This window comes from Cyanistes caeruleus, chromosome 16 (genome assembly GCF_971803275.1).
Source record: "Cyanistes caeruleus chromosome 16, bCyaCae1.hap1.1, whole genome shotgun sequence".
NCBI lineage: Eukaryota > Metazoa > Chordata > Aves > Passeriformes > Paridae > Cyanistes > Cyanistes caeruleus.
In genome coordinates, this window is record NC_141716.1 from 13,968,053 (window position 1) to 13,989,355 (window position 21,303).

General features: G+C 48.0%; 2 protein-coding genes across 2 annotated transcripts in view; both read right to left on the reverse strand.

Moving 5' to 3' along the window:
• LOC147650237 (maestro heat-like repeat-containing protein family member 7) overlaps positions 1-21,303 on the reverse strand; it is a 109,352-nt gene that overhangs the window by 36,285 nt on the left and 51,764 nt on the right. The gene's annotated exons all lie outside the window — the stretch shown is intronic.
• Positions 1-21,303, reverse strand: part of LOC147650238 (maestro heat-like repeat-containing protein family member 7) — a 170,312-nt gene that overhangs the window by 5,909 nt on the left and 143,100 nt on the right. The gene's annotated exons all lie outside the window — the stretch shown is intronic.

The following is a 21,303-nucleotide window of genomic DNA, read 5'->3' on the forward strand; positions in this document are numbered from 1 at the left end:
GCCTGTTCCATTGGCTTCCAGCCCAAACCTAATCCCTGTGTCAATCATGGAAGCACAGCAAGAAAGGACCCAAGTTCCCGCTCCTGCAGCCAGCGGCACTGATGGCATCTGCTCCATGTTGGCATCTGCTCCATGTTGGCATCTGCTCCGTGGCAGGAGGGATTCAGGGATGATCCTGCCCTGGGCTGTCACACTTTGGGTGGGCACTGCCCAACCTGCTCTGGAACTCCTCTTACACCCTCACTGGAGCCATTGCTGCATTTACTGTCCCAGCACCAGCCTGAATTCAGAAGCATATTGTCCCCTACCAGGTCTTGCAGGAGCTTGTTTATTTCCCTTTGCTTTGCGGTTCCTGGAAGCCTGAGCATTTCTTGACTCTGCTTTTCTGCCTGCATGAGCTGCTGAGCTGTCTCTTCCAGTTCCTTTCTCCTGAGAGCTCCCTCTGCTTCCAGCTCTTGTTGCAGGAATTTCACTTGTCCTGCAAACATCACCAACAGCAGGAGTCAGAGTCTTTACTGACTTTACTGACCTCAGGCCCTTTCAGGACCTCCAGCCCCACCACTCCTCAGAAGCCCTGTGGACAGAGGTGGCTTTACAGGGTGCTTAGCTTTTCTCGGCAGGGGCGGCACCACAAACAAAGCACATGAGGTCCTCACCTTCTACCACTGCCTTGGCCTGCGTGACTCTGAGCACTTGAGCCTCCACATGGTTCCTGCTCATCTCCAGCTGAGATATCTGCTGCTGAGCAGCAGACAGGCTGGATTCCAGGATGTCCTTTGCCGACCTACAAGTTGCAAATACAGAGAGACATGAGCTGCTTGCTCCTGACACCCACAGCTTGTTATTCCAGGACAACGAGGCTCAAGATCCCCACACATCAGTAGGGAAAATGGATCACATGGAAACTCGTCCAGAGAAGGCACTTTTGTGCCATTTCCATAGCAAAGCAGGGCCCTCTGAGGGAGTGCCCTGGCCTTCCTTATAGCCTGGCACAGCACACACAGCCCAGCCCAACTTGACCTCAACAGCCAAAGCTTCACTTGCTGTTCCTGACCTATGACACTGGGGAGCTGTGCCCGGACAGGATGGGCTGATGAGCAAAGTCTCAGCCTATGCTCACAGCCCTTCTGTCATCAGCACTTGCAAGCTGCTCTGCAGGGGGACAGGACAGTCTCTTGTCCTGCTCAACTCCTGACATTTTAATACTCTTGAAAATGGACATAAAGGTACATCATTTTCCAGACACCGTGTATTTAAGAGACTTCAGAACTACTTGGCATGATGCAGAAAAATCTCAAGGTCGTGGTAGCTCTTGTAAGAAATACCAACACCCTAAATGCAGAGACTGCTGTTTAAACTCTTGCAAGGTCAAGGAGTAGGCTTGCCACCATTATTTTAGTATTGTTGGCTAAACAGGCAGTAGCCCAATTGGCTTGTCCTTCTTTACAGAGTGAGAGGGACCGTGCAAAGGGACTTTGATTGACTTGGCAGGTGGATGCCCATCAAGAATTAGAAAGAATCCCCAGAGGTCGTTGAGGATTCCAAAGGGCTTTCCCTGCTGCTTTCTAACCAGCCCTAGCACCTGGCCCACACTTCTCAAGAGTAGGCTTGGAAGCAGAAAGCCTCAAGACTTTCAGCAGGAGCCTCTGGCTTCACCCAGAATCGCAGTGCACTACTCCCAACATCCCCAGGTAAGAGCCTGGAATGCTCAAGATGGAGCTTCAGTTCTGAAGATCAAGATCATGTCAAGCTACTTGGTAACAAACGAGGGATGTTCAATGCCCAGCATAAGGAACCAAACCTAAGAGAAACTTGAGGTTTCACTCAACCTCTGCATGCTTTAACTACTACTCAATTCAGGGCTGGGTGGCTTGCTTTTGACTTCCCACAGGAATGTGCTTGGCAGCACAAACAGGAGCCCAAGGCTGACGAGAGCTTTGTTGGCTTTAGATGTCAGAAAAATAACCTTCATATTGTGACTTTTTTTTCTTTTGAGACACTTCCATTTTATGTCCGTGGAATGTAAAAACATCTGAAAGGCTCTGCTCCCTGCCTTTACCTGGTCTCTGCCAGCTGCTTGGAAAGCTCTTGCCTCTGCTGCTCCATAGCTGCCAGTCGTCCCTTAAAGACAGCCTTCTCCTGGCCCAGCAGCTCCTTCTCTCTGTGCACCTGGGCCAGTGGTTGCCCTTGGCCAGAGGATTGCTGGCACAGCTGCTCCAGGGCCCTGCTCGATGACTCTTGCTCCTGGGAAACCTGGAAACAGGACAAGGTACACCTTGAGCCCTTCCTCAATGATGGTGTGTGCCATTTTGAGGCAGCTGTCCACAGCAGTGTCCCTGTCTTCTTCTGCCAGAAACAGCATCTGGGCTGATCTGGCTGGCACAACTCCCACTCCCACAGGTGCTGCCTAGCAATGAGGTGTCCAGAGCCATGGTGACATCATCCCTCCTTTGCTCCAGCAGATCCCTCTGAAGCTGCAATTCCTCCAGTGTCTGCCTCTTGACTTACAGCTCGCTCTGCAATGAGGGGTCTTCTCCCTCCAGTGCAGCCTCCACTGTACAAGAAGGGCCAAGACAAGTTTTCAAGGGAAAACCAGTCTCATTTCAAAAACCAACCTCCATCCTGTCCTGCTGCTGGGCCTTTTCCACCTGGGGTGACGTTTCCTTCTGCTGCTCGGTGTTCCTTTGACGCAGCCACAAGGCTCCTGGCTCTGGGATTCCCATGCATTGCTGCAGCTTTTCCCTGGACTTCTCAATGTTTTCACAGCAACTGCAGAGACAAGGCTCAGTCAGAAGAACAAAGAGGCCTCAAGAGTCACCGATCCCATTTCTAGCACTCCAGGCTGGAGCAGGGGGCAGTGGGCTAAGAAAGACCTTGCTCTTTCCCTCCCAAGGAAATCCTCCAGAGGCAAAGGGAAAGGAAGGCAGGATTTTGCCTTCCTTCAGTGAGAAGCAGTGGCTGGGCAGAGGCACGCAAAGAACAGAATTCAGGGAAGCGGTATGGTGAGAAGAAGGAGTCTTCTATTCCAACATGGCTGTGCATCTCCCACACAGCCTTAGGAGTCACAGTAGAGCATGAAAAACCCTGACAGGACGATGCTCAAGAGCCACACATGGTAGGGCAGGTGATTTCTTCACCCAGGAACCTCTGAACTCCCAGACCTGGAAGCAGATTGCATCTGGAATGCAAGAGGAGGAGGAGGAGGAGGAGGAAATGTTCACCCTCTGATTTCTTCTATCAGATCCTCCATCTTCTGATAGCGGCTTGTGACCGTTTGGGTTTCCTCGTCCATTTGACCAATACGTTCCTGCAAGCGCCCACAATTCCCTGAGACTTCCCGAAGCAATGCAAAGGGATCCTGTTTATCCGTGGATGTCAGAGTTGAGAGGATGCTGCCAGGATTGTCAGTGCAGACGATGGAATGGGCCATGCTGTCACTGTCGTCTGTCAGTGCCTGAAAGCCCACATCCCGCTGTTAGTCATGCATTCTCTTCCTATTCCAAAGGACCACTGAGATGCCTCTTCTGATCCCACAAGAACCAGTGTCCATTCAGTTTCAAAATCCCAGCCAGCTCAGCACAGTTTACTCACCTCAGGGGCTCGGGAGGATTGTCCCTGGTGAGAAAGACCTCGAGCTCCCTGGAAGAGCACAGGGAAGAGCACACTCAGACTTCCCTGGGTATCCTATGCCAGGGCCCCAGCACCCTGACAAGGCAGAATTCCCTGCAAATAGCCCATCCATCCCTGCCCTGTCTCAGTGGGAAGCCATTTTCCCTCGTCCTGTCCTTGCAGGCCCCTGCCTTAAGTCACTGTCCAGCTCTCTTGCAGGCCCTTCCTTCACGCATTGATAGGAGCTCTAAGATCACCCTGGAACCTTCTCCCACCTGGACAACCCCAACTCTTGCCTCCTTTGCCCTTGGCACAGGTGCTCCAGCCCTTGGAGCATCTTCCTGTTATCCCCATGGCCTCCCCTAGGCCACTGGGGATCATCTCAGAAATGTCTGAGAGAAACCCCGGTTTGCCTCTGGGAAGCGCTGAGGCTGCACTGTAAATTAGGCTGAGGGGAAGGTGATGACCCTTGTTTGTGCCCATGGCCCCTCCCGTTGGACAAGGATAGAGGAGGAGATGTGGCTGTGCTCTGGGATGGCCAGGTGCCCCCCATTCCCTCCCAGGCCTGTCCCCACAGCAAGCACCAAAGCTGCTGGAGCTCTGGAACAGCAACTGTTAAACCCTTGCTATTCCCAGAGGGAAGCCTTCCCTGAGGCACAGCCCAGGCCCACCCAGGCCCCTGCAGGGCTTGGCACAAGGAGAGCAGTGGCTTTCTCACTCACCCGTCGCGTGTCCATCCGCTCCTTGGCACAAACAGTGTCCAAAGTGCAGTGTCCAAAGGCCCTTGGCCTTCGCAGGGTTTAACCCCAGTGTCCAAAGGCCCTTGGCCTTTGCCGGGTCCTAACCCAAATATTCAAACGTTCTTGGCCTTTGCAGGGTCACTAGCACACGATCAAAGTGCTGTTGGCCGTCGCAAGGTCCAAGCCCAAGCTGGGCAGCGACCTGGCTCATAACATGAGTTCCATGTTGCTGCTCCAGGCAGCACCAGTTTTAAGGCTCAGCATTCTCAAGACCCACATGCTCTTCTGGGATGCGCTTAGTTCCTGAGTCACAGGAATTCTCCTGTCTTCCCTGACTGTCCTAGTTTAGGGCAAATCAGGAAGGAAAACTCTAAATGGGGATTTCCACAGGGAAATGCCCCTCCCTACCAACTGGTTCAGGAAAAGGAAAAAAAGAGAAAAAAAAAAGATTCCTTGGAGAGAAGTGGAAAAAGCTGGTTTTTTAACAGAAATTGAATAATATTAAATAATAAAACCTCTTGCTGTTCGATGGGATGGCAAATCTAGGAAGAAAAAGTCTTTTTCATGTGGTGTAGCTCGGCTCGCTCAGGTTCTTATCAGTCCCTCCGGCGCTGGAAAGTGCCGAGGCCCAGGCCCCGGTGGGCCACAGGCGTGAGCTCCCGGGGTTTGGCTGGGTGTTCAGTCCAGAGTAGGCTTGTACAGATCCAAAAAAATTGGAAAAAAAACAAAGGTCCAGGGAACTCCTCTGCCTCAGCTAGCTAAAACCAACTAAAAGCCAGAGAGAAGCTCTGTCCCGCTGTCTGTCTGTGCTGCCGACACCACAGTCCAGAAGCGGGATGTGTGGGAGTGATGTTTTTCCTTAACACACTGCACGCTTCTTCTTCCCCCTCTCTTGCTCTCAAAGCCAGTCTTAAAGGTGCACAACTTAATATATAACATAAACCAGACGATTTGGGATACCAGTATCATAAAGTCACCCCAGGACACTGACCAAGGGGAAATGTAAGAAAAATCCTAAAAAGGTTCGTGGTGTTTATAAATATTCATGGAAAGTAAAGCTTTGCCTTTAGGACAGCCACCTGAGGAGGAAAAATGGTGTTTCAGGGACTTTGCAAATTCCTACACAGAAATGCCTAGAGCTGCAGTGTTTAAGGCTCATTGTTGTAGTATGTTTATTCAGTTCTGTTAAAATTGTTAGTATTTCGTCTGTTTGATATGTTCCTGGTTGTCTCCCATTTACTGCTTTGGTTGGTTCCATTTGTCTGTTATGTAAACCCCTCCCAGTTTTTCTGAATGTTCTCCGTCAATCACCTTTACCCTGCCCCAGCTCCCCATCCATCCCTGTAAACCCCACCTCTCCTTCCAGCTCCTTCCATGTATGTCATCCCTTCCTCAAAACACTATTGGTTGTTATGTTGTATTCCCGCCTTCTTTGTATCCCCATTGGTCCCTGGTATTGTAACCTCCTCCCCTTACCCCTCCCTCCGCGAGCTCCCATTGGACCCTGGGCACTGTGGAGCCAGCCCAGAGCTCCGGGGCGGCCAAGAGCAGCGTCAGCTCATAAAATGGATTAAGAATCCTGAGACAGCCACAAGTGCATGTTTTTCCTGCTCTGCTCTCTGTTTGCGAATATATCACTAGGTCTTCTAGGCAGAAGAAAAGTCCTGCTGCTTACATCAAAGATTCCTCACTAGGAACAGACCTTCAAGAACCAAATGGGTCTGCTTGGAAGAGCTTTGGCAGGTGTTTTTTGCCCTCATCTTTGATAGTGTTTGTCTGTGTCCTAGGGAGGATTTCTGTGCCCCAGTTGACAGGAACTGCCTTCTGAGCAGGGCACAAATCCTCTGTGCACAAGAGCTGCACTTGCCTTCTCCAGGGCCTGTCTCTCCAGAGACTGATGGCCCAAGGATGTCCCTGCCAAGTTAAGATTCAGAGACTGATGCAGCTTCAAGTCTCTGCTTCCACAAGAGCAGCTTTGGGCTCCTTGAGCACAGCTGCAAAGGAGCAGGACAGCTCCTGGTGAAGGTCTGACAGCTCCTGGCTGCTCCTTGAACAGCTCTCAATGTAGTTCTGCTGGTGGTGCTGTTGGTCTCGGGCCAGCTGTGACTGCAGCAGGGACACCTGAAAGAGGCACAAGGCCCGGCTCAGACAAGCCCACGCTGGCAGCAGCATCCACAGCCCCACGGTACCGGCTGTCAGGGCAGACACAGCCTCCAACTGCAGCCCTCACCAACACTCTGCCCTCGGGGAAGGGGAAAGGAACAGGCTCCCAGACTGGCCCTGAACAGAGCTCAGATGATCAACAAGTCCAGTCCAAGGCTGCCAAACCCTTCCCATGTACATCCCTCAGCCCCCACAGGTCTAGCAGAGCAAGTTCCAACAGCAGTGAGGAACCCAACTCTCATTTCCAAAGGACACATTTGGGCCACTGACCCCTTGCTCCACAGGCTGTGCATCAGCAGGAGGGCTACTGCTGCTCCCCTGAGCTGCTGGAGCTTCTTTCAGAAGTTGACCTATTTTGCTGCTCAGACTTGGAGACACCGAACGTAAAGGACTCTGGGGGGAACACTCTCCTAAAAGTTCTGATTCTTCTTCCTTCACGTTCCACCTGCACATTGGATGGGAGAAAGGTCACAGAAACCTGTCAGCAAACATGGAGCAAAAGAACCTCTGGACATCAATGCAAGATCTCTGCTCTGAGAGCCTGAATTGCACCAGACAACACGGGGGGCAAAAAGTTCTCGCTGGGGGCTGCGCAAGAGAGGCCAGGGTGTGTCCAGGGACACGGGGCCAGGGACACGGGGACAGTGCAGTGAAGGCACCTTTGAGAAAGCCATGGGCTGCCGCAAGAGACAGAACAAACAAAAGGCTGTGACTGCAGCAGGGACAGGGAGAGGCAAGGAAACAAGCAGGGCACTGCAAAGCACTGCCTGGGCAAACGTGCTGTGCTCCAGAGGAGCCTGAGGCTCCGTGGAGGCACAGAAAGCCCATTTTACGTGCTCAAAAGTTCTCCTGGGCTCAGTGGTTCATTCAGGCATCATCTGCTGATGCAAGCGGTTGCTGAGGTTCCAGCCTGCTCTGTGAGACAAGTAACAGCTGCTCCTCTTGTGCTCCAACAGCCTGCTGGGGATTCAGAGGGGAGATGATTGCCTTATTTCAAACACCACAAGAGCTGTCCCTCAGAAATCTCCATCTTGGCAAGCATCCTCGAGGCACCAGTAGTGCAGCTGCTGCTGCTCAGATCTCTTGGTACAAAACTCTGCTGGGTTTAGTCCATCGCCCTGCTCACCTGCTCCATTCCTTCCCACACCAAATCCAAATCCCCACGTGTTGCCATGATCTTGTGTGGGCACAGGAGAAGCAGCTCCCCATGCCCAGCATTTGGCCTGCAGCTGATTTGAACAGCAAACTCCAGAGCTGTAGCAGTCATTCTGGGCATGCCAGGAAACAATCTGCCAGTCAATGGTCTCTGGCTGGGGCCAGGCAGACAGACAAGGCTGCCTGCCGCAGCTTGGGCTGCTTTGGCCAAGCAGGCCTGGACTCACAGGGATATAGAGTCCCACTTCTTTATGGGAAATATCACTGGAATCCTTCAGGGACATTGGAGTGGACTGAAGGTCAGTGCCTGTGCCTACCTGGAGATGAGACTGGCCCATGCAGTTGTCAGGAGATTTTCTCTGCAGGATTACAAAGTTTTTCTTCAGAGTCCCCTTGGCCATTTCACTCTTCCTCAGTGCAGCACTCAGGAGTTGAGCATTCTCTGTCCCTTTGATTTCTTCTCTTCCTCTCTTCTTCAAGGCAGCAGCAGTCCCATGGTCCAACTCTTCTTGCATGTCTTCCCTCTCCACTTCCAATTCCTGGGTTATCTTCTTCCCTCTTTGGATGTCAGGTGCACCCATGTCCTTTTCCAGGTCTCTCAGCTGCTGGTGGTACAATTCCCGTTCATGCTGCCAAAACAGGGAGAAGAAGACTCACTCATTGCCTCCCTTGGTTTGCTTCTCATACCAGATCTGGACTCCTGCTGCAGGGGCAGGCACGTGCTGCCCCCCTCTCTCTCTGCCTCTCGGGCTGCTGCAGACCTTGGCTGGGCCCCCCTTGACGCTGCCTCTTTCCCAGCTCGCTCAGCCCATCCCAGCTTCCTTTCTGCCCGTCCCCGACCTCTGGCAGCTCCACTCCCGTGTTCCTTTGGGCACGAGCTGCCAGAACTGCAGCCAGGATTTCAAGTCAATGCTAAGCAGGATTTAGGCAGTGCCATGAGGATGTGCTCTCCATCAGGAAGGAGGAGCAAACACCCTCAGCATTTCATTCCAAGGCCTTGGGGCAACAGGAGTGGTTTTCCAACACTCCTGTGTAGACTTTCCATGGCAGCATCCCTGAGAGCCCCACTGCCCTCTCTTGCAGCACCAATGGCCAGATCAGTCATTCCCTGCTGCCACTCAGGACGAGTTCTCCCCTTGCAGGCACACGTCCTGATCTTCATCAGCACCTGGCTTTCCTCTCTTCTCTCCCCACTGCCTGCTCTCACACGGCCAAGGCCAAACACCTTTCAATTAACAGCAACCTAGGTCTTCTCATCCCTCCTGCCAGCTCCAGATATTTAGAAATCTGAACATGGATTTGGACACCAGAAATTGCCCAAACCATGCAATGTCAATGGAGACAGTGTGGACATGGAGAACTAAAGCTTCCAGGGCACAGAACTCCAGCATGGAGGAAAATCAGCAGCCTCAGTGCTAACTGGCTTTGACATCGCTACAACATCATTTCCTCCTTGTTCAGAAGAATGCAATTAGGAAAGTTAAACTGGAAAAAGGTGCTCCTTAGAACTGGTAACACAAGGTGCAAACATAGCTAGGAAATGGCCCTTTGTGGCAGCTGCCATTCTCACCAGCACATCCTTCCTTTCCTTCTCCTGGCTCTCCAGTTTCCTCTGCAGTGATGCCACCTCTGACGAACAGTCACAGCCTCTTCCTTCAAGGCAGTTTCTAGAGAGGTCTTCTGCTCTTCTGCCCTTCATATTGCTGCAGGAGGTGTTATAAATACACTAGAAAAAGATATATAAGAAAAGGTTTTTATTAATTATAGCAAGCCAGCAATAAGCAAAGTCGGCGCCGGGCGGCAGGGAGGAGGAGGAGAAACCTCTTCCCCACGGAGCTGCCGCGCTTCCCGCTTCCCTGTTTGTCCTTTTATTCGTTTCGGCCTCCTGGTGATGTGGCTTTCTTCCGGCGTTTCTGAGCATGCGTCTCTGGTCATTAGATGATCCTTTTCTACCCTCTTGTGGTCGTAGAAGGGAGGCTTCAAGTCTTCCTCACTCCTGTTCCATTCACCTTTTCTCACTGTTCTCTCTCCAAGTTTATCTTGTCCTAGTGTTCCAGGAATTTCTGCTAGGCTGTTATTAATTATGCCAACTTCAGCGAGTTAGTGGCCTTCAAACCCCTTTCTCAACTTTATATCTAAAGTACAATTTCGCAAAGCATTCTATCATATCTATATATTTAGGCGAACAAAAGAGTTTCTATCTATCACAAACCCCCCTTTTTCTATTTTTTTTACTTTTGTTCGCTGAATCTTTGTAGTTCTTTTCTACTTAATTCTAAATAATCTTCTGTTTCTTCTCCCTTTAAAGCTTCATATTTGGTATGTATTAACATAAGGTGTGCTGCTTCTAATCTGTTTTTTACGATATTAATAATTTTATTGAGAATGCAAGGGCCTAAAGTAAGTATTAAAATTAGTAAAATCAAGGGCCCCATTATGGTGGATAATAAAGTAGTTAACCAGGGGGAATAATTAAACCAAGATTCATACCAGTTTTGGTGCATTTCTTGTTCTTTTTTTCTCTTTTCCAGTCCTTCCTGTAATTTAGCCATGGTCTCTCTTACTATTCCACTTTTATTTACATATACACAACATTCTTCTTTAAGGGCAGCACAAAGGCCTCCTTGTCGTAAAAATAATAGATTTAATCCCCTTCTATTTTGTAAGGCCACTTCAGCCAGTGAGTCTAGGGAGTCTGTGAGATCTTTTATAGATTTATCAATCCTTCTTAAATCTTCATCTACTGAAATTCTAAGCTCTTTGAGCCCCTGGTGCTGATTTACTAAGGATGCTACACCTGTTCCCAATCCAGCCCCTCCTATGCCTAGCAATACAGCTACTGTTAGTGCTGTGAGGGGTTCTCGCTTCACTAAATGATGTTCTGGGTTTTGATATTGTGTATACACATATTCTTCAGAATGATAAATAATCCTGGGAACTATTATAACCTGTATGCAGAATTCATAGGTTTCATTAAAGGTTGTTATAGAAACACATGGAGTTACTCCTAAAGTGTTACAAACCCATTTAGTATTAGGTGCTGGAATCAGCCACTGAGCTGGCTTGCGAGGGTCATTAATCTGTATTTTTGTTTGGCATAAGTAGTTCTTATCTAGGGGCACATTTCCCACACATTTCCCTTTTCCAGTGACTTGAGATAAGGTTATTCCTGGAGTATTTTCCCTTCCCGATTTCCATAAGCAAGCAGCAGGATTGGTACCATTCACTCTCTTTGGTTCTGCTATGGAACCTATGGCTTCATAAAAAGGTGGGTTAATGTTATAACATAACCAACATTCTCTAGTTAAATTTGGATGTGTATCATTTAATACTCTAAAGGTAGCTTGCAGAATTTTCCAAAGAGCTTCATTTCCATACTCTTGGGGTGTCTCTACCGTGGTTAATACTTGGGTGTTATTTTCTAATTTTTCTGAATGGTTATTCTGATCCCTTACTTTAGGGTCTTCTACTCCCCACACCACTGGATTTGGTCCAACAGATCCCGAGTCATGGGGAACCACCTCTTTCTTTATGAGTATATGCACCCCCCGATCCCTTCCGGGTTCCCATACTCTGAGACCCCAGGTTCTTCCCAATAACCACCCAGGATCTTGGGATTCTGTAATATTCTGTATATAGTGAAATTTACAAGTTCCAATATATGTTATCTCCCCTGAGGGGCCTATCCAGGGCTTTACACATCCGTGTGGACCCCGTTCGACCTTTAGATACTTATCTGGGTTCTGTACTTGCCATCCCATGGAAATTGTTTCACAGCCCCAATATTTACAGTAAAATTCTCTGGGATAATTACAATATCCTCTGCCTGGGTTAGAAGCTGGGCACATGTATAATACCTTATGACCAGGTGGGAAATAATTAATACCCTTCCACTTAATGAGAGAGTCTAGTGTAACTTGAAAGCTAGGGGCTCCAGAGGTAATTTGTGATTGAATAATAACCTGGTCTTCCCATCGAATTAAGGACCAGTTAAAGGGTTCATGTATCTTACTTGAACAAAGGTTAAATGTGCTAATTAAAATTATAAATGTTACTGACCTTTTTAATGAGCATTGGTTTCCCTTGCTATAATAGAGGCTTTTCCTTTGTAAAATACTAATTTGGGCTTCCCATAAATTATTTTGCTGGGCTGTCTTATTCCCATTCTTGTGGCATTTCCAGGACCATGACCTTTTGGTCCCATGTATATTGGAGTGTTTCCCTCCACAGTTTATTACTCCTCTGCCTCTCCCGTCGTCGACCCGGTTGCCTCGGGCCACGGGGTGTACCATCTTCTCGGCAGCAAGAGTATTCTTCAGGAGGGAGATTACTCCTTTTTTTATTCTTTCTTTGTATATATTTTTCCCAATTTCTATGTTTTACTAAAGGGGTATCACACCTCAATTCCTGAAGCCTCCGTCTGCACAACCCAGCTACTATATCTACTACAAAAGGTGCAGATTCGTTTGGATGGTAACAATAATACAAGGAATTGACTCCTTTTGAGTAAGTGGCCCACCACTTTTCTGATCCTTTTTCAAATTCCCCTGCCTGTGTTTTGGTTCTTAAGGCCCAATCAGTGAGTCTTCTCTGGGCAATGTAGCAAAATCTACACACCCCTCTCGGTGGGTAGCCTCTATGACAGTGGGTCCACCAATGTTCTTCACATACTATACATTTAAAACAAACAAAAGGATAACAATTCTGGCATACAGCACAACCTATTTTAACATTTCTATTATATATTTCCTCACTACTAGATGGGGGTATCTTATATTCTGTATAAAAGCCTTTATGGAGTTTACTATTCATAAGTCTCTATGCAGATTAATAATTTTCAGATATCATTTTTTTTTCCAGGATATTTTAAGTCTCAGGTCCCCAGCCGGGCTAACCACTTTCTAGTTATTAGTTTGTTTTTGGTGGCTCCACAGGTCCCTTAATTCGACTTGCATGTGTCCATCCTTTCTCTGCGGTTCGGATTGCAGAATCAGTTGTTAGTAAGACTTGATACGGTCCTTCCCACTTCGGTGTTAGGGGATTCTCTTTCCAACTTCTTATCAACACCCAATCTCCGGGTTGTACCTGATGTAATATAAAATCCAATGGTGGTCTTTGAGCTAGCATTCCTTTTTCCCATAATGCCTTCTTCATTAATTTTATTAAGTACTTATTGATATATTGGTCACTCACATTTGGATGTGTTTGAACTTCTTCTGTATTATAAGGCATCCCATATAACATCTCAAAAGGGGAAATTCCCAAATCTGCCCTTGGCTGAGTTCGAATATTTAGAAGGGCTAGTGGAACACATTTGACCCATGATAGTTTTGTTTCCATCACCAGTTTAGTAAGTTGTTTTTTTATTTCCCCATTCATTCTTTCTACTCTCCCAGAACTTTGAGGGTGCCAAGGGGTGTGTTGTTCCCACTTTATTCCTAATGCCTCCGACACCTCTTGAGTTATTTTTGATGTAAAATGGGGACCTTTGTCAGAATCTATTGTCTCTGGTACCCCATACCTGGGAATTATTTCTTCCAATAACACCTTTACAACTGTTCGTGAAGTTTCCCTAGATGTAGGGAAAGCTTCTACAAAATGGGTGAGATGATCCACTAGGACCAGGAGATATTTAAGTCTCCCTACTTTTGGTAGTTCTGTAAAGTCAATTTGAATATTTGCAAAAGGTCTTTTTGCCAAGGGTCTCCCTCCATAAGGTAATTTTCTAAGATTTTTCCTATTTGCTTTTAAACATGGGAGGCAGCTTCTAGTAATTTGCTTAGCTAAGTCTCGAATACCTTTGCTCATATACTTTGCTGCAAAATAGTCTATTAGTCCTTGTGCTCCCCAACGTGTCCTTTGATGTATTTTTTCTAATATTCTCTGAGCTATGGCTTTTGGTAGTACTTCCCGGCCATCTGGAAGGAACCATCTCCCCTCTGAGTTTTCTACCGCCCCTGTCTCTGGGAGTTTTAATCTCTCTTCCTCAGTAAATTTACTTCTTAAACCACTATCCTTATGTTCCATAATTTCTTCATGCCCCCCTTTTTCTTTTAGGACCATTGTCCGTAATGCCGCCCGTTTTGCCTCCTGATCTGCAGCATTATTTCCCCTACTCCTCAAGTCCATTCCCTTCTGATGTCCTTTCAAATGAACCACGGCCAACCTTTTGGGCCCTCTCAGGGCCTTTAATACTGCAATTATGAGTTTTTGATGGACTAAATCTTTCCCTTGGGAATTTATTAAACCTCTTTCTTCCCACAATTTACCGAACGTATGCACCACCCCATAACTATATCTGGAATCTGCATATATTGTCCCCTCCTTCCCTTCTAATAATTCCAATGCTCTTAATACTGCATACAATTCACAGGCTTGGGCTGACCAGGATTTATCTAATGGACCTGATTCTAGGACTTGCAAATCAGGTCCTCTTACTATGGCATAGCCTGTTTTCCTCTTTCCTTTTATTACTCTGGAGGACCCATCCACAAACAACTTTTCTCCGCTTTCTAATTCCTCTTCTTCTAAATCAGGTCTAATTTTGGTCTGTTCCTCAATTGTAGTTATACAATCACGTATCAGGGATTTTCCTTCGGGTTCTCCATACAAAAATGCAGCCGGATTTTGTAAAGTGGTGGTTTCTAATATTAAGTTTGGGGCCTCAACTAAAACTCCTTCATATTTTAAAAGTCTAGCATCTGAAATCCACTTATCCGCCTTTTGTTGTAACACACCCCGAATATTATGGGGGGACATTACCTTCAAATTGCTATTAAAGGTAATTTTCCTAGCTTCCTCTACCAGCAGGGCACATCCTGCTATTACTTGCAGACAAGTTGGCCAGCCCTTACTCACGGGGTCCAAAATCTTTGATAGATACCCTATCGGCTTCTTTCTCCCTGCCCACTCTTGAGTCAGGACTCCAAAGGCAATTCCATCCTCCACATTTACAAACAAATAAAAAGGTCTTCTTAAATCTGGGAGACTCAAGACAGGAGCATGAATTAAACTCTCTTTTAGCTCCTGAAATTTTTCTGTATCTTCTAAACTCCATTTCATTAATCTCTCTTGTGTCAATTTATGATACAAAAATTTAACTTTACCACTATAATTTTCAATCCACTGTCTACAGTATCCTGTTAATCCCAAGATTTGACGTACCTGTCTTTTATTTTTTGGAATTGGTAATGATAAAATTCCTTGTACTCTCTCAGGATCTATCTTTTTTTTTCCTTCCTTCAGATAATGACCTAAATATTTTACCTCTTTTTCAACGAATTGGAGCTTTGCTTTGGATACTTTCAATCCCTTTAAACTCAGAAAATTTAATAACTTAATACTCTCTCTCCTTACGTCTTCTTCTTCTTTCCCAGCTAAAAGTAAATCATCCACATATTGTATCAAGGTCACTCCCGGGTCTATTTGATAATCCTGTAAAACCTGTTCTAATGCTTGCCCAAATAAATTAGGGGATTCCGTGAATCCCTGGGGCAATACCGTCCATCTCAGTTGTTGTCTCCTCCCCGTATCTGGATCTTCCCATTCAAAAGCGAAATAATCTCGACTAGCCTCATCCAGAGGGCAGGCCCAGAATGCATCTTTTAAATCTATAACACTGTACCACAAACTGTCAGGCCCCAACTTGCTTAGTAACGTGTACGGATTTGCAACTACGGGGAACCGTGCTACTGGACGTTTGTTAATTTCTCTTAAATCTTGTACCAAACGATAAATCCCATCTGGCTTCTTTACTGGCAGTATGGGTGTGTTAAAAGGTGACATACATGGTTCTAATAGTCCCTTGCTTAACAATCTATCAATTTCTGGTTTCAACCCTCTTCGTCCCTCAAGTGACAAGGGATATTGTTTTATTCTGACTGGAATTTCTGGGTTTTTAATAGTGACCGAGAATGGGGTTATCTTCAGTTGTCCCACACTCTCAGGTGTATACCACACTTCTGGGTTTATTTTATCTTCATCTTCTACTCTTAAAGGACATAATCTTATTTTCCACTCCCTATCAACTACATCTAAATGTATTCCCAATTCAATAATTAAATCTCATCCCAACAAATTATAATCTGCTTCTGGTACTAACAAAAAATTTCCCACCCCAATCTTTGACTCTGATTCTATTATCACATCTTTAATAACCCCCACTTCAAAGGGTTCCCCCTTTGCTCCCACTACCGTGGCAGTTTCTTTAGATATACTACATCCTGTAGGTAAAAACTGAATGGTTGATCTCTCAGCTCCAGTATCCACCAAGAAAGTTATTTCTTGGTGCTGGCGACCCACTTTTAGCTTTATCAAGGGCTCTTTCTGGTGGTCTTGGGTCCCTAAAAAGAAGAGCCCCTGACTCCCCTAGTCTTCTTTGAACATCTTTTCATCCTTAATCCTTACCCTACATTCTCTTTTAAAATGCCCTTTCTTTCCACAATAAAAACAAGTCTTAGCGTTTTGTTGTTCTTTTGAATCTCTAATTGGTCTCTGTTGTTTCCCTTTCCATGTTTGATCCCTACTCTCTCTTACAGCAGCCGCCATCATTTTAATCTGCCTCTTCTGAGCCTCCTCTTCTCTTCTAACATACACTTTTTGTGCTTCTGTCAAAAGTTCATCCAAACTTTTATCTTGCCACCCATCCCATTTTTCTATCTTCCTCCGAATATCCTCCCAGGCTTTTGCCACAAATTGTGTTTTAAGCAATGCTTGTCCCAATTGAGTATCTGGATTCATTCCAGAATATAATTGAAAATTTTTTCTTAGTCTCTCTAACCATTCTGTAGGAGTTTCATCTTTCTTCTGCCTCTCATTAAATGCTTTATTAATATTATGACCCCTTGGGACTGCCTCCCTAATTCCCTGGATTATAATAGTTCTTAAATCCTGCATGTGCACTCTATGGGCTGGATTCTGATGATCCCAATGGGGATTTTGGAGGGGCCACTTTACATCGGCCAGTGGTCCCTGGGCATGCTGAGCATCCCAGATACGCATTCCTTCCCTTCTAATCATGTTTCTATCTTCTGCCGTAAATAAAATACTCAAAATGGATTGTAATTCTTCCCAAGTGTATATATTAGGTCCTAAGAATTGATCAACTCTTTCTGCAACCCCCAACGGATCTTCCAATAAATGCCCCATCTCCTTTTTAAAATCTCTGACATCCCCCGAATTAAGGGGGACAGATATAAACCCTATTCCAGCTTGGGGGCCACCCATTGGCATCTCTCTTAATGGGAATAGGTTCTCCTGTCTCCTTCTGAATCTGTTCCTGGTAACAGGCCCCACCTCTGGCAGGTCGAAATCCTCCTCCTCGAGATTCGGAGCGGGAGGAGGAGGGGCTCGTGGTGGCGGTGGTGGTGGTACAAACGGAGGTGGGGGGATTATCAAAGCATCTTCTTTTCGAGATTTCTTTTTCTTTCCCTTCCCCTCCCCCAAATTCTCTGTCAACCTAAATATAAAAGCCTCGGGATTCACTACCCAGATCTCTGCATAAGCACTTTCCTCTGGGTTAAAGGGAATCTTTTTTCTTACCCATGAATTTAACTTTTGTTTAACCCAATCTTCAGTTGATCCAAATACAGGCCAAAATACATTCCTTGAAATTTCCTTTCCTCCCCATACTTCTACACAATAATCAATCATTTTTGCCTTATCCTTATTTTCTGTTCCGGGGAAATGCTCCCAATTCTCTAATATAAAACTCGACGGACTATCTCTAGGTACCGGTGGGAGTTTAATGGATACAGGGTGCTTGCTCTTCCCCTGTCCCATTCTTCCGGAGTGCCTGCAATGACACAGCCGCTTTCGCTTCCCCTCGTTTGTGGCCCAGGCCCTCGTGGGCCAATGGGAACCGCACTACTTGAGGGTCCAAACTCACTTGGGGAATCTGGCTGCCAGTCCCCCTCTCACACACACCCCACTCGCCACACTCCGGGACCCCGACCACGACCAAACGGCTCTCGTAATACTCACGCGTCCTGCGTCTTCGTCCGGACACTGTGCACAGATTTTAAGGGGTCGACCGGTCTCCCTTTTGCTTATTGCTTGGATCTTTTAAGTTCGTCGGTACAACTGAGGCAGAAAGCGGTCCTCCGGACCGCTAAATATTAAAGCGGGGGCGCCCACCGGTGGTACCGAGAATCCGTCCTGCAGATTGTATCTGAGTCACGGGCACCAAATTTGTTATAAATACACTAGAAAAAGATATATAAGAAAAGGTTTTTATTAATTATAGCAAGCCAGCAATAAGCAAAGTCGGCGCCGGGCGGCAGGGAGGAGGAGGAGAAACCTCTTCCCCACGGAGCTGCCGCGCTTCCCGCTTCCCTGTTTGTCCTTTTATTCGTTGCGGCCTCCTGGTGATGTGACTTTCTTCCGGCGTTTCTGAGCATGCATCTCTGGTCATTAGATGATCCTTTTCTACCCTCTTGTGGTCGTAGAAGGGAGGCTTCAAGTCTTCCTCACTCCTGTTCCATTGACCTTTTCTCACTGTTCTCTCTCCAAGTTTATCTTGTCCTAGTGTTCCAGGAATTTCTGCTAGGCTGTTATTAATTATGCCAACTTCAGCGAGTTAGTGGCCTTCAAACCCCTTTCTCAACTTTATATCTAAAGTACAATTTCGCAAAGCATTCTATCATATCTATATATTTAGGCGAACAAAAGAGTTTCTATCTATCACAAACCCCCCTTGTGCAGAGTGAACAATCCAAGAGAGACAAAGCAGCTGGGATGCCTGTGCAGCCCTGCTCCAGAGAGGCCAATAGCCTGGAGGCTTTGACAGGGCCTGAAATTTGGGGGAATTGAGCTGAGGCATCCAGCTTCAGCTGCTTAGCACAGACACAGCGCCTGAAAGGCACCAGCTGTGTATGGGATCAGCCACAGCAGAGCCAGTTGGCACCGCCAGCCACAGCATCATCCTTGAGATAAACTTTGACTGGCGCCTGGATGGATAAGTCTCGTGCTGGTTGTTTTTCCTGTCTGCCATCTCTGGGCAAAGGCCTTTACCTCTGCATGGGATCAGAGATCCCCACTGGTGGAACAGGATGGGGCAATGGATGGGAGAGAAGTTGTACCTTGCTGAGTTTCCTCCAACAGTGTCTGCAGCTCCTGATTGCAGACCTTGATTTGGTTGTTGTCAGCCTGAGCCATCCTCAGCTCCATCTCCATGGCCTCACAGTGTGTGGCCATGGCCTCTGCTCTTTCCTCAGAGCTTTGGAGCCTCAGACGCAGCTCAGACACCTCAGCCTGCAGCACATGCACAGCGTCCCTCAAGCTCTGTTCTCCTGCTTGGGACTTTTCCAGCTCCTGCAGCAGCTCCTTCTCTTGAGTGTCCTGCTGAGCTGCCTTCTCTGTCACTGCATCCTGCAGGGCCTGGATCTGGAAGATGGATGCAGAGAGCCTCAGGGACTGGGCTGCTCCTGAGGCAGCAGAGCGGGCAGTAGGGAGAGCATTGAAGGAGAAAAGACTTCAGGTAGAAATACACCAGAAACAGAAGGTGCAGTACCAAGGATTCCAGTGGAGACAAAGGTAGAGAAAACAGGGGAAGGGAGGCAAGGGGCACCCTTGAGGCTGCAGCTCTGAACACGGGCTGAACTGGCTGTGGTGGAAGTGCCCTGCCCAGCCTGCCATAGCCACGTCTGTGTCCCCACATTGCTCAGTGCCTGGCACAGGCACCAATCCTGTCAGGGACAGCACTGCTAACAGAGGGACAGAGAAGCTCCAGAGGAGTGTGCTGCTGCTTCTGCTCCCAGATTTCCTGCTGGGACCCAGGAGAGAATGGGGGAAAACTTTGGCAGCAGACACCAGATCCAGCCTTGGCCTGAGGGTGCAGCAGCAGCAGCAGCAGGCCTGGGAAGAACACGGCAGCAGTGGATGCTGCTGGGAGGGGAAAGAGGTTGGGACTAGCATGCCAAAGGTGGTGTTGTGTGTCCCTGGAGAAGAGGATGGAGTGCCCAGCTTACCTGGGTGTTGAGCTGCTTCAGTTGTCCTGCACAAATTGAAGAGAGTTGTTCGGCCTGCTGAAGAGCAGAATGAAACTGAGACAGCTCATTGTTCAGCGCCTGGTTCCTTTCTTCCAGCAATCTGAGGCACAGGGTCTTTTCCTCCAGAGACAGAATCAGCCTAGAAAGGAAGCATGCAACTCATTACTGTATGCGATCACATTTTATAAATTCTTAAGATTTGCTCCACCTCGGAGAAAACTGCTCTGTCCGATGAGGCTCTGCAAACTGATGCTGCCTGGAGCAGGAACTTGGAACTCATGAGCTGGGTCCCTGCCCAGCTGCCCAGCAGGGTTGTGTGGACATGGGGGAGGCAGGGCTGGTGCCTGGGCCAGCAGGGAGCAGGGATGAGGCGAGAGCCGGGAAGGGCCTCTCCAACAGTCCCTGCAATGTTGGGACTCAGACCGTGGCAACCGTCAACAGTCCATGAAATGTTGGGGATTGCACCCTGGAAACAATCAACAGCTCTTGGCTATTTGGGTTTGGACCATGGAGCTGTCAACAGCTTGTGACCATTGGGGCTTGGACCTTGCAACGGCCAACAGCACTTTGATCGTGTTTGATCGCTATTGCCCCTGCAAAGGCCAAGAACCTTTGGAGATTGGGGTTTGGACCCTGCAAAGGCCAAGGGCCTTTAGATACTGGGGTTTGGACCCTGCAAAAGCAAACTCCATTGGACACTGAGGTTTAGACTTTGCAAATGCCAAGGCCTTTTAGGCACTGAGAGTTAAACCCTGCGAAGGCCAAGGGTGTTTGAACATTAAGGGTTAAACCCTGCGAAGGCCAAGGGCCTTTGGACACTGCACTTTGGACACTGTTTGTGCCAAGGAGCGGATGGACACGCGACGGGTGAGTGAGAAAGCCACTGCTCTCCTTGTGCCAAGCCCTGCAGGGGCCTGGGTGGGCCTGGGCTGTGCCTCAGGGAAGGCTTCCCTCTGGGAATAGCAAGGGTTTAACAGTTGCTGTTCCAGAGCTCCAGCAGCTTTGGTGCTTGCTGTGGGGACAGGCCTGGGAGGGAATGGGGGGCACCTGGCCATCCCAGAGCACAGCCACATCTCCTCCTCCATCATTGTCCAACGGGAGGGGCCATGGGCACAAACAAGGGTCATCACCTTCCCCTCAGCCTAATTTACAGTGCAGCCTCAGCACATCCCAGAGGCAAACCGGGGTTTCTCTCAGACATTTCTGAGATGATCCCCAGTGGCCTAGGGGAGGCCATGGGGATAACAGGAAGATGCTCCAAGGGCTGGAGCACCTGTGCCAAGGGCAAAGGAGGCAAGAGTTGGGGTTGTCCAGGTGGGAGAAGGTTCCAGGGTGATCTTAGAGCTCCTATCAATGCATGAAGGAAGGGCCTGCAAGAGAGCTGGACAGCGACTTAAGGCAGGGGCCTGAAAGGACAGGACGAGGGAAAATGGCTTCCCACTGAGACAGGGCAGGGATGGATGGGATATTTGCAGGGAATTCTGCCCTGTCAGGGTGCTGGGGACCTGGGGCCCTGGCATAGGATACCCAGGGAAGCTGTGGCTGCCACTGGATCCCTGGGAGTGTTCAAGGCCAGGTTGGATGGGTCTCTGGGCAACTCCCATTTTGGTGTCCTTAGAAATGATGAGACACATTCCAGCATGTTTGTT